Source organism: Larus michahellis, chromosome 24, assembly GCF_964199755.1.
Source record: "Larus michahellis chromosome 24, bLarMic1.1, whole genome shotgun sequence".
Taxonomy (NCBI): Eukaryota; Metazoa; Chordata; class Aves; order Charadriiformes; family Laridae; genus Larus; species Larus michahellis.
The window spans coordinates 1,148,068-1,160,942 of NC_133919.1; positions in this window are offsets into that span (position 1 = coordinate 1,148,068).

Sequence of the window (12,875 nt, forward strand, 5' to 3'; positions counted from 1 at the left end):
GGATATAATGAAGATATGCAGCAGAGTGAAACAGCAGCGTCGGGGGGTAAGTGAGAAGCAGGGATGTCATTGATGGTGTGGCAGTTCTCAGTTACGTTTGTTTCATCCTTGACACTGTCCAGGGTAATACACCTGTCCACATTTGTCCAGTGCTATCGTGCACTTCAAAGGCCTTGTGTAATTAAAAACACTTATTACATCTATCTAATAACTTTAATTATCAAAACTATTCCATAGAAAGTAAGCCCAAATATACTAAGACTTTAGGATTTCAAATTTCTAGCAGTGTAGCCATCCTTAAATAAGGATGGTTCCAACAAAACTATGCAGAAGCCTGTATGATTCTGTCAGAATGCCTTTTGCCTCTTGTGCATTTAAAAAGGCCCTGGAATCATCCTTTCCTTTAAAGCTTAAAGGGGTTTGATGGACGTGTTTCTGAAATGGTAGTGAAAATCATCCTACATTCACATGACTCCAGGTTCTGCGATTTTAAGATGTATTTGTACAATATTCATAACACAACTGTGAAAGCTGGCAACTCTCATTTTGATATGCCACTTTCCCAAAAGCCCACAGAAAACAGATGGACTTTGCAACATGCCTGGAAAATTAATTAAATCTGGACGCTGGTGGACAAAGGAGAAAGGAAGAGCCAGATTCAAGGACATCTCCTGAAAAATGTTTCTTCCTGTACACAATGGACGCGGGGCTGAACATCTCCAGAGTGTGTTTGCTGCTCTTAAAGCGAATGAAAATGTGTTTGTTTACGGTCACGGACTGTGGAGAGAACTGTTGGCACTGCTGGATTCGTGCTAAATACAATCTTGAACTTGAAGGAACTGGCATATTTGTGAGCCTCAACTTTACATTAACGGAAGTTTTGCAGCTGTTGACTACAACTGCAGCCATTGCTGATTGTTTACACACACATGTTTTTGCATCCCCAGGAAACATGAAAGCCATGAGAGAAGAGGGGAGGAGGAGGAGAGGGGTGACAGAGGGTTTGAGAGATGGAGCAGGATTCTACAAGCAGTCACCACATCCCCTGAACTGAACCCTTTTTGACCCAGTTGTTGGGATTCTGTTTGCACACTCCTTCGTTGGACTAACACTTTGTTATTCTTGTCCTTGTACAAATGATACTGTCTTGGGGTCAGGACTGCGTGGGAAAGTAAGTCAATTCAATGACAACGCAGGAGAAAAGAGAACAAACTAGCTATGGCCTGCAGCCATACAACCCCAAACTGGGATTTCATTAGTTTATGAAATAACCATCATAAATCCTGACTGGGAGGAGAATAAGAAGCTGCCAAGAAACTCCCAGGTATTACAGGAAATAGTGTTGACACTCAAAACCCCCAGCTACCTAGAAAGACAGATTGATAACTCAGCATGTGGCACTTCTCAACAGAGGCCAACAATTAACCTTATCACTTTAGTTGTGTTAGAGATCAGTACATACAACTCCAGTTAGAACATGATCAATTTACCTTTCCATAAAAATTCTCATTATTGCATTCGGTTACTGTTCAGCATCTAGTCCAGCATCCTGCTTCCAGAATCAGTTATTGCTTAATGCTCCAAAGTAACACACAGCTCACTAGATGCATTATTTTTTGTAATGCCATTCACAGACGCAGGAGAGGAGAAATACCTCCCCAGAAACCAGCAGTCCCTAAGCATAAGATTTGATTATCTTATTTTAGCATGCGCATTATGGCCCAGATTTTGAGCTGCAGCTGTGTTGTGCCATGGGGACTGGCTCCTGTCTAATTTAGAGCAATGGCAGATTAGGAATTGCTGCAATTACTATGGTACAATGTTGCTCCAGCCACAGCTCCATTTTCCCAGTAATTAGCCCCTGCACCAGAAAGCATAGAAGGAAGAAGATAGGAAAGTGGCTGTACATCTCCTGGGGAGACTCCGTGGCAGGTAGAAATACACCAGTGACGGAATCTGTTGAGAGTACAGCTGCTTTATGTAATTAGAGAAACATAAAGCAGTTAGCTAGAAGACCAGGTCCTCCATTGCAACCTACAGAGGTTACTCTGGCCCAAAGGATGTAATTAATTACTATTATTGCTTGTATATTTAGGAAATCATCCTCTATATTTAGTAAATGTAAGAGGAGGGTTGGCCAGAAAACACGGTAAGGACGATTGTCCTTCATGGATGATAGTAAGATACATCATGATAAACAAACTTTAAACAAACTGTGATAAGCCCAGAATATTTTGGTTTGGAAAACAACCCCCCAAACCCAAGAATCTTGGGTACTAGACCAATGCCCACAAGACCAGGTCTATTCTTCTCTGGTTATGTAAGACCAGGAAACAAAGCGGGGCTGGGGGCAAAGGAAATGAAAACAAGCGAAAGCCTTGGAAACAAAAGTACCACTATGAAGCTTTTGGACTAGTAAAAGAAAATCCTGTTTGTAGAAGATTTACTACGAACTTGAAAGATACCTGTGGAAAAAGTATTTGATTTTGCTGCATTTACTATCACTTCAGTGACAGAGTGTGTGCTCAGTAGGCGGGTTACCGAAGAGTTTATAGGCAGGACAACCCCAGCCTTGTACTAATCCAAAAGGGGGTTTTTGTCATCAAGTGCATCTGGGAATTTTATGGGGTCCCCTTTAATACAGAAGGACTGTGCTACAAATAAAGGATCCCTAAACCATTAACACAGGAGTAATGACCTGCATTATGCCAAGAAGATTTTTTTGTCCTTTCAAGGGCGAGTTAAATTAAAAAACAGTGCAATAATTACAGTGTTTTGTAGGGTTGTGGGGTTATTTTCTTCTTAGGCTATGAAGTACAGAGGTTAAATGATATATAATATGGTCACCTTAAATGTTTTATGAGAACAGAAAGAGCAATACTGTTTCCTTTTCCCTCTCAGGGAAGCTGAATTTTCTCTAAGAAGCAAATTCTGATGCAGCATTATATTTTTACTAGACTATCAAGAATATACTCCCCAAAATGTTGTGCCAGTGGCCTCAGTAGTGTGCAAGTCCTAAACATGACAGACCAGCAACTTAATCTTTTGGACAGTTCATTTAGAAGAGCGAATGTAGAAGAGAAGGCAAACTTACTTTTTTTTTCCCCCCAAGAAATTTGGAGTACTAATTTCACAAAGCGAATGCATACCAGACAATGTAGTACAAGCTCCTGCAGGCTGTTAGATGAATAAGGTCTTTCAGGCACTGCACACTGCCTCGCTTGTTCCCTAAAGTACCGCTTTCTGGTAGCTAACCTCTCAGCTGGCAAGAGCAGAGGACACTGGACCAAGTGCCATTTGTCTGCCAGCTTAAAAAAAAAAGTAGAACCCCCCCTTACAGCTGTTCCCTCTGCACCTCCTATTACACACTTTTATGGCATCTGACACTATAGATGAAGACACATGATAGTCTTTAAAATTAAGAATTCCAAGTTTAATGAGCTCAGCTGTCAGAATCCTGCTGAAAGTCTACTCTGACCAGCTCAGAGTTCTCAGACTCTATCACACCTCACTTGCACACTCTGAAAATCCTAACGTGCTAGGTCAGTCCATAACTTCTCATCCTGAACAAATGCTCCTGAAGTGAATCAGGAAGCAATAAATATTTTTAGAAGGCAGCCTTCTCTCATAGTTCCCTAATGAAGGGGAAGATAATTACCTACTATTTATAACTCCTGAATGTTGTAAAGACAGGGGTTATAGATGAAGCATTGTGGAAACTATGTATATTTTACCATGTGAAACCAAATAATTTTTTGTATCACCTTGAGCTCCTCATTACAGACAGAGGCACATGCTACTTATTTTGCTGCATTTTCATCCTTACAATTCCAAGTTTTATGAAATGAATGCAGCTGATGAGTCCGGAACCTTCCAAAATATGGCATTTTAAAGAGTTACTTTGACTCCTTCACAGTTAGAAGACAGTTCAAAGATAACTGGTCTCTGATTCTCTCCCCTAGCGACCACAAAGCTCGTTACTGGTCGGACTGTCGTGCAGACGGTGCCCTCTAGTGCTCATTCTTCCTAAAACAGGGGGCACATCCCGCCTATGGTGCCTGGAGCCCATCAAGTCTACAGGCAGAATCAGTAATACATGGTTAAAGAATAACCAACAGGAGATTTGCATGGAACTGCAATTTTTTTTCTAACAATTTTCCCTTCCTTTTTCCTCCATCTCCCTCCATATTCCTGAGTGCCAAAGGAGAAAATAATACTGGTATTGCAATAGCAGGTAGGTGCCCTGTGGCCTGTACAGCACTGTGCTTGCAAGCATCAACAAAAAAAAAATAATATTTAAGAACAGCAAACCCACAAAATGACAGGAGGATCAAAGTCAGCAGCCTAAGTGGCTGAGTGCCAGGCCTGGCAGCCCAGCACCATTCCAAGCACCTGCCAGATGAGGTCACTCCATAACAAGAGAAAGGAGATTCTCCCATCATGCCTTCCCTTGCACTGTCACAGAATAAGAGAGACATTTCCCGATATAGTTTCAAGCGTCTCATGACAAAACCAAAATTTTAGTTCTGCCCTTGCAAAGCACTGCACCGCTATGTATTTTTTGACAGACGTTATTTCCCCTAGAGCATGATGCAGTGCATTCATAAGTGACACTTACAAGGGATCAGTACTGGGTATGACTGCATCTGAGCTGGGAATTTACAATGTACAACTCTTCGTCTTGTTTCTAGCGATTCTACCTTTGTCGGTTTTATTGCTGCTTTCTATCACTGGAACCATGCAAGACAACTGGAGCTGCTGTTGGTCTTTGCAAGTCCACGCAAGCTTTGCATTTACTTACTCCAGCCAGAACAGAACTGCCTGGCTCTGGGCACTGCTGCCCTTGCACTCGCTGATTTGCCAGTGGTTTTTGCGGAGAGGCTAATAGTCATCACAAAGAGATGGGGAAACAAAGCAAAAATTCTGTAGCTGAGTGATTGTACCTTGTGTGCTGAGTTCCTTTTTTTTCTTTGTAATTACGCCGTATTGGAAACATCTAAGAGACGGCAGGTTTTGCATACATTTTAAACTGTCTTCTAAATAATAAATCCAGATACATATAATTGCCTGTAAAGGCAAATTGAGTTTAAATTACTGTATCTGCTTTCACTTTCTTAATTATGTCACTTTCCTTAATTATGCTTAGCTGTTTCTGAATTATTGTGATTAATTCAGATTATCTGTGAGTAATTCCATTGCCTCAACTTTAAGCGTGTGGCCAACACTTATAGAGATCAAAGATAAATAACGAAGAGTACTATTGGTCCAAATACTACCAACCGCTGAGTAATTTCCAACATTTAGGAGCAGATTCAGCAAATGACTTAAGTGGGTTCTTAGTACTTCAGAACAGAGTACTAAGTCCATTCCTATTTGATGAGTATTAACTATACATATAAGCACATGCCTGTGTCACAGGGACTCCCTGGTGCAGCTTCTTCCTCACAGCACATAAAGAGAACTTGCCTTGCTCTCTAATTCTCCCTCATCTCTTCCCTCTTTCTAACCTACATCTTACCCTTCTACACAGCAAATAATATTTGCGCTAACCTTGCATACAGAGCTGATGATTGATTCCTACTGAAAGTACATTTTCTATACCATTAGAAATTCAGGCGTACTAGAGAAAGGAAAAAGAGACTTATTTGGGGAATTTGCAAAAGTTCCAACTGAAGCACTTCAAAAAGACTTGCAGTAAAGGACACACAGCAAGCATTTCCAAATTTAAACGTTGTTCTCAGTGGGCGTTTCATATTACTATCTTCTTCATGATTCCTCACTTTGTTCTAGGAAATATTTGTGCTTTTCAATAGTATGATGTTCCTGGAATCTTCTTTGTAGTGAAAATGCTTAACCTTAATGTAGGAATTATGCAGAAATTTAAGCCTACAGCTATTCAGAAATTCAGAGCAGAGATACATTAGTATTCTTCCTCCTTCCATCCCTCCTCATTCTTACAAAGGTACAACTCGTCTGTTCAGACCTCTGATTTGAATAAGGAGTAACTCTAGATGTCTCTGTAAAAAAAAAAAGAGGCTCTCCCAGGGAAAGCATCTCTTATTAATTTGTGTAACATGTTAATGTAAGAGATTTCACTAACAACCAACCTTACTACCCCTGGCAATATACATCAGTTGAGATGGAAATACCCCTCATTATATCATAAGATAAAACATTTTAATTTCAAGAAGTCTGTGCTTCAAAGAAAGCAAGCCCCAAACACATGCATTTATCTTTAACACCAAAAGCTTTAGATATTTCAAGAGGTACAATCTAAGCGTTCAGAGCTATATTAACTTCAGCAGGAGTACTGGATGGATGTACACAGGAGGTGTGATTACACCCAATATTTGGCATGAAAAAGTCATAGCTTGATTACGTATGGAAAAGAGTTACAGACATGGACCATCCTGGGTGGGCCAGACCACAAAACAGACCCCGTTCTTACACTGGTGAGGAAATTTCACTCTTTTGTTCTCATTACTGGCGTGTGTTTATTTTCCAGCCAGAAAGCCATATAAAAGTTACAGAGCTATAAAGGAGATCAAAGGTATGTCTGTTAAAGAATTAAATGGAGCCATAAGACCTAGGACCTTTTTAAGAACATAGTCTTACAACGACTCTAAATGGGTTTTTGTTCAGTTTAGGCAAGTAACTTCAACTATTATAAAATTTATTGTTAATAAGCCCATAATGATGAATGCAGAGAAGGATGAAAATATATATACACATGTGAAAATTAACTGTAAAAGTCAGTAAACAAAACTGTGTTTCAGTAATACTTAAAGTACATTAAACACTAAGAAAGTTCAAATATTTGACTTTAATGGCGTGTAACTTGATGTCGCTTGGATGAACAACATTAGCTGGCTGAATACTGATTCTTAATAAACAAACTAATGATTAAGTTTCCTGGAAATTAAACAGTAAGCTTCCTTTTCTTCTCTGACAGAGGCTGAAATGGAGATGAAGGTATCTTTGTAAAGCCTAACTTTTTTCCCTGCAAGTTTGAAGAATGAGAATTTCTTTCAACTTAATGTTTTTAGATTATTGTAATTCATGTGTAATAAAAAATTTAAATTCTTAAGTTTTAAAATACATCCAGGGTACTTTTTAACTTACTCAATCCTCATGTTCTCACCCTCACTGATACTTTGTAATGAGTTGATAGCTAATAAGTATGCTACGTATGACTTGATATGTAATGAGTATGCTACCTATTGAGCGTGTGTGATGTGCAGACATGCATTTTTATTAAACAGAAGGCGTTTTTTTCTTTTTAGAAGCAAAAAGTTTAGCTGGTTTTGTGGCATTTTTAAATACCACATTGTTCTTACAACTTCTTGCACAAAATAAGGCATGAATTACTTGAATTTCCAAGTCTGATCCTACTATTTGTGTAGATCCTTTCACAGTGATAGCGATGGATTGAAGAAAATATTCTTGTTAGTTTTGAGAAACACGAATTATCAAAGTCATTCATTTCAGTACTAATAATAGTTTTTTGCTGTAATGTGGGATCTTATTAGTAACAAATGGCAGCGTAGAAGAAATACCTCACTGTAGTTTTAAGCAGAAAAACAGCTATGAGTCATCACTGTGGCAAAGCTGGGAGAACAAACTGGGATTCTAAAACGTCTAGGAAAGACACTTGCTGCAAAGACATGATAATATCAATATGATTTTAGCCAGAAGCTCCCTTCCAATCTTAGGTGCCTAATTAAACATTATTTCTGTATGTCCCCAATATTCCCATGAAAGACAGATTCCCAAGGGTGAAGGACATGAAAAAAATTGTTCCATTTTCTTTGTATCCCCCATGTCCTTAATTACTCTTTCCCTCAAGATTTGCCCTAAAGCCCTTACATGAGTGTATCAGAGGAAACATACATCACACAAGTTTATCATAAAGTTACTATGCAGCTTTAAACAAATATACAGATATAATTAAATTTGTCAACCAATACTGGCATAACCAACAGAATCTATCATTCTTGAAAAAAAAAAAACAAACAGAGATTTTCAGTTTATCTTAAAGAAGTTCCCAAAAGGCATGAGCTCACACACATTTTTGACACTCCTCTACCAGAAGAGACCAAGAGGTCTGACCCTCTTGGGTGGGAACGCTTCCAGTTATGAGTGACCTTCCTAAGCCTACTGCATGCCACAGAGCCTTCTCGCCGTTTCACAGGCTTATTACCTCAATTTATATCTGAGCCCACGCTAGCTTTCCCAGCTCACCTTTGCAGGGGAAACACAGGCCAGAATTTCATCCCTTGGGCTTGTTCCACATTGCGGAATGACTGCTCTTCATTTTGCGTTTGGTAACTGCATTTAACTGTGTATTATCTTACCTTCAGAGGTGACTGTCTTCTGCACATTACAGTGATGCTTTGAGCTCTCTAAGGGTCTCAGACATCATCACGCTAAGTTCTTTACTGCGCTGGAGGTTACATGATGCCACAGTTCCCCTGCCAAAATAAGTTACTATTAAAACAACACTGTCATGAGGCTCTACTTAAAATATAAAAAAAAAATAAAAACAAACAAACAAAACAACAAACCCTCAACGAATATTTTGAGATAAGTTCTTTTTTTGTCAATTATTTGGTAGAACCATTTTGTAAAAAGCATATGAATATTTTATGTTTTCCTGTAGTCTGTGCTCCTTATCATGCTTTAATAAAAAACACAGTATCAAGCAAACATAGAAATACTAGCACAACAGAATTTTACTTTGAAATACCATGGTGAAAATCAACAATAAAAATCTCTTAATATACAAAGCAGCCACTTGCGAAGACTACCAAGTGAGGACAGTCTCTCCAGACGGCCTTTATAGCCGATGGAAAGAGAGAGGCTCTCCCAGGAAGTGGCTGGCGGCAGCTACATGAAACACTGCTGTCTGGGGGAGCTGCTCACACTCCACTGACAATGCAGAGGTGTCATTTATGTTTAAATGGGGACCCTTTTCTTTCTTGCTTTCATTTTCCCTTATCTCGCACGATCGGAGACGTATGATGCCTGTTACATGCCTGTTGTTACATGTCCCCTCCTCTCCTGAGGGTCTCCTGGGGACAGCTGTGACATGGCACTGCAGTTTCTAGGCATAAAAAGGGGCACGTAGGAACTGCCCAGTGTGGCAGAACTGGAACTGGCTAATTACACCCCGCTGAGCAGGGCAGGGTAAAACCACCCCCTCTACCTTTATCAAAGAACCTATCCAGGGACCACACTAAAGGCTGTTTGTACAGCTCCATTTTAATGGACAGACACTATTAATGCTTCAGCTAGGAGGAGCTGAGGAACTTTCATTTGCTGCTCATCAATCTGATTATTTTATTTGAATTAACTACTGTAGAAGGAAATGCACATCAAACATACCATTTTAACATGCTATATTAATATAGGAAAAATATCTCTTTTTTTCTAACATAAAACCAAATATGAAGTCTGTGGTCATTTTTTTTCCTAGAACAGAATCCTTTTCCTCCGTGCCAAAAGTTCCCAGCCTTTATGCGTGCTGTGGTTTTCTTTTGGTTTGTTGTTGTGGCTGTACATTTGGTTTTGGATTCTCCATCATTTTTGGCAGTTAAATTAGAAGCATCAGGAAAGGGTTTCCTCATTTTTTTTGTTTTTTTTTTTTTTTAATGAGACACACTCAAAGCAGAAACTGAACCATATGAACTGTAAAGTTTAAAAACCAGATGAGCGTTCCCCAGAAGATAAAGCTGTAACTCCAGTGAAAAATCTCCCAACAGGAGCAGCACTAGAAATTTCACTGCCCCAGGCCATGCTCTGCAGAAACTAATTTTCTGCCATCCTGCTCAAAGCAGCTGCTGTCACTGACTTTTTCTCTTCCCATCCTATGCATTTTGCTACCCCAGGGCAGCTGTTTGCCCTGCCTCTCCGTTTGTGCCAGTCCTGCTCATCGATGAACAACAAATGGAGAGCCTGAGCATGTACTTACAATATGATGTAATCTCACTTGGGCTGCAACCCCAAGCACAACTGAGACTCAGAAGAGAAGTAAAAATAATGTAAGAATTATTTGTATCTCCTAACTTCTAAACTGATCTCATTCTCTGCCTCAGTCATTTGTAACGTGTATGATCAGTGAAACTGGCATTTATTTTTTTAGTATACAGCAACAACTCTTGCTGCCAAAATCAACAGTGCTCTGTTTACTGTTGCATGTGGCAGTTTTCATTCTGATAATTCTCATCACTTCATCAAAAGCTCACAGTACTTTACACTTTTCTTCAAGCCTGAATTAATGGGATTACATGAGAATGTCAGGTTCCCCTTTATCACGTAGAAATACAGATGAAGAAACTTGAAAGCATATGCCCTGAAGGCCAGACATTGGAGACCCTCGTGGTTTTATATCCTCAACAGCATGATTTTTTTAAAACTAATTTTATTTGGAGGGGAGGTGGAATAAAGGGACAAAAAGGCGAACTCATCATCTTGGAACGTGTGGGAATGGCAAGGGATAGTTCTGTTAGTCCTTGGCTACATCACAGATCAAAGAAAACCCTTTTGTACAAGTCTTACCCGCACTAGGGTAAAAATAGCTGCTAACAGAAAAGAATGCCTGTCCTAGGCAGGTCTAAGGACAGCGCACAAGCGTGACCAGGACGGGTGTGCCATCTGCTACTAAGACATGTGTAATGCAGGAGCAATTTCTTCACCTGATGGGACCTGCAGAGGCAACAGCGCAAGAGTTTCCTGAGAAACAACTTGCAAAACTGGATTTCAAATCATTCAAATCTGTGCGCTGCTGCGTAACAAAGAGCAAGTTTATTACGCATTCCCTCCGCGGGAGCACCCAAACCATCGCTCCCAGGCACCCACTGGCACAAGGTCCCGTAAATTGTTTTCGGGACTGTTACCAGATTTAGCTGGAATTTCGTGATAGCTACTGTGGGGGAAAGTGAGAAATGGGCAGATTTGACTGGTAACTGTGTCACGTTTCCTTGGGAGAGCTGGCCAAATATGGGGCACATAAGAACTACATTGCAGCACGAGCTGCCTGAAAACACATGCTTTCAAGAGTTCTCTAACTACCGGGTTTTAACTAGGGAACAATTTCTTCACGTTTTCACACTAAGCATTTGTACCAAAGTCCAGCTAAACTTACCCCTTCTCACGCAGGACGTTGCGAAAAACCTTTGGGATTAGGGTTTATACTTTTTTTTCTCTGTTTGGACTCACACACCCTGCAGCGGCACAAAGCTCACCCCAACTGACAGGAAAAGCATCTCCTGAGGGGCGGGCGGGTAGACAGACAGGCAGGCAGGCAGGCAGCGGCTGGTTTGGGATGAAAATTAAGCCCTTCACGGGAGCTTCCCTCCCCTCACCTCTCGGGGCGCTCCTCCCCGCCAGCACTCGAGGCCTGCCCGGCCATGAAGGAGCGAATCCGCGGCGGGGGGAAGCGAGAGAAGCCGTGAGGAGCCGTTGAGCAACGATCGTTGAGAAGCGACCGTTACCGGGGGTGTGAGGGGGACGCTGCTGGGCGGGAAGGCGGGGCCGAGGGGGGGAGGGGGGGCGGAACTGCGGCAAATCTCAGCCAATCAGCGGCGGGCTCGGCCCCTGCTACCCGGGGTCGGGGAACCCCGCGGTGACGGTTTCCCGCTCTCGGGGCCCCGCGCGTCCTTCCAGGCGGGGCGCGGGGGGAGTGTAAAGATGGAGGCGCCCCATGCTGGGCACTCACCCGCCTGATGAGGCGTCGCTGCCCCTGAGGAAGGAAGGGGAGGGGAAGCAGCACAACTGGAAGGGGGAGATAAGGGCGGGAAACAGAAAGAAGGGGCAACAAAAGACAAAAGCTCCGAGAGGAGGAGGAAGGAGGAAGCCGCGCGGCCGCCCGCCAGCGGGGCTTCCCCTCACTGCGACAAAATGGAGGACAACAGAGCCCATGGGCTTCCGCTGCAGGCAGCGGTCTAGGGCACTTTTAGCCTTTGGAGAGCGGCAGGCTTCCTTCGATGCCTGTCCTGCAAGCCCCTCTTCCAGCCGTGTCGAGCATCTCGCTTCCAGGAGCCGGATGGATGACTTGCACAGCAGGAGAGGTGTGTTTTAAAACAAAGAGAAACTGCCAGACTGTGGCAGGGAGAAAGGTAGCTTATGGCAGGTCACAACAAGCTGTTCGCCTCCAACAGAACGAGCTCAGGAGCCCACACCTCAAGTTTTTCCTGATTTTCAAAGACATGCCTACGCAGCACTGAATTTTTCATCTGCCATCCATGTACCAGAATGAAGAGCCTGGTTTTACTTAAACATAGCCCACCAGTATCCCCAAAAGGTAGACGAGGCTTCTGTTAAAAACAATCCTAAATCTCAGGTTCCCCATTTGGTCTCACTCCAGTGGGCAAACAGGTGCATAGGGAGTGAGCAGACAATATGCAGCTTTACATGGAAAGGCAATTTCTCCCCACACTTAAAAAAAAAAAAAAAAGTCACAGAAAACCACCACCCCTTTCTTGGCTAATCACTCATCTAATAGAAGAAAAGCTTGCTTAGTTACTAGCTTTCTCAAGTGCATCCAGGGGATTTTTGCCAAGAATGCTGGACTAATCCCAAAATAAAAACAATGCTATGTCTCACTGTATAGGAGAATCAGCTTTTTTTAAAACATTGTTCTTGGATGAGGAGCAATCCACACAGACCAAGGCAGCTACTTTAAAAGGACAGCATTAGACTTGCAGCTCAGGCTGTCGGGCACTTATGTCAGCATTTATATGAAAAGCAAAATATAACCAGGCTCTTGATTGTCATTTTCGTTTCTAAACACTCAACCAGACTTGCCTAGCAAATGGTATTGCCTTCCAAAAGCCCTGTCAGCTCCAACACTGTTTCTACATTGAACTCATCTGGAA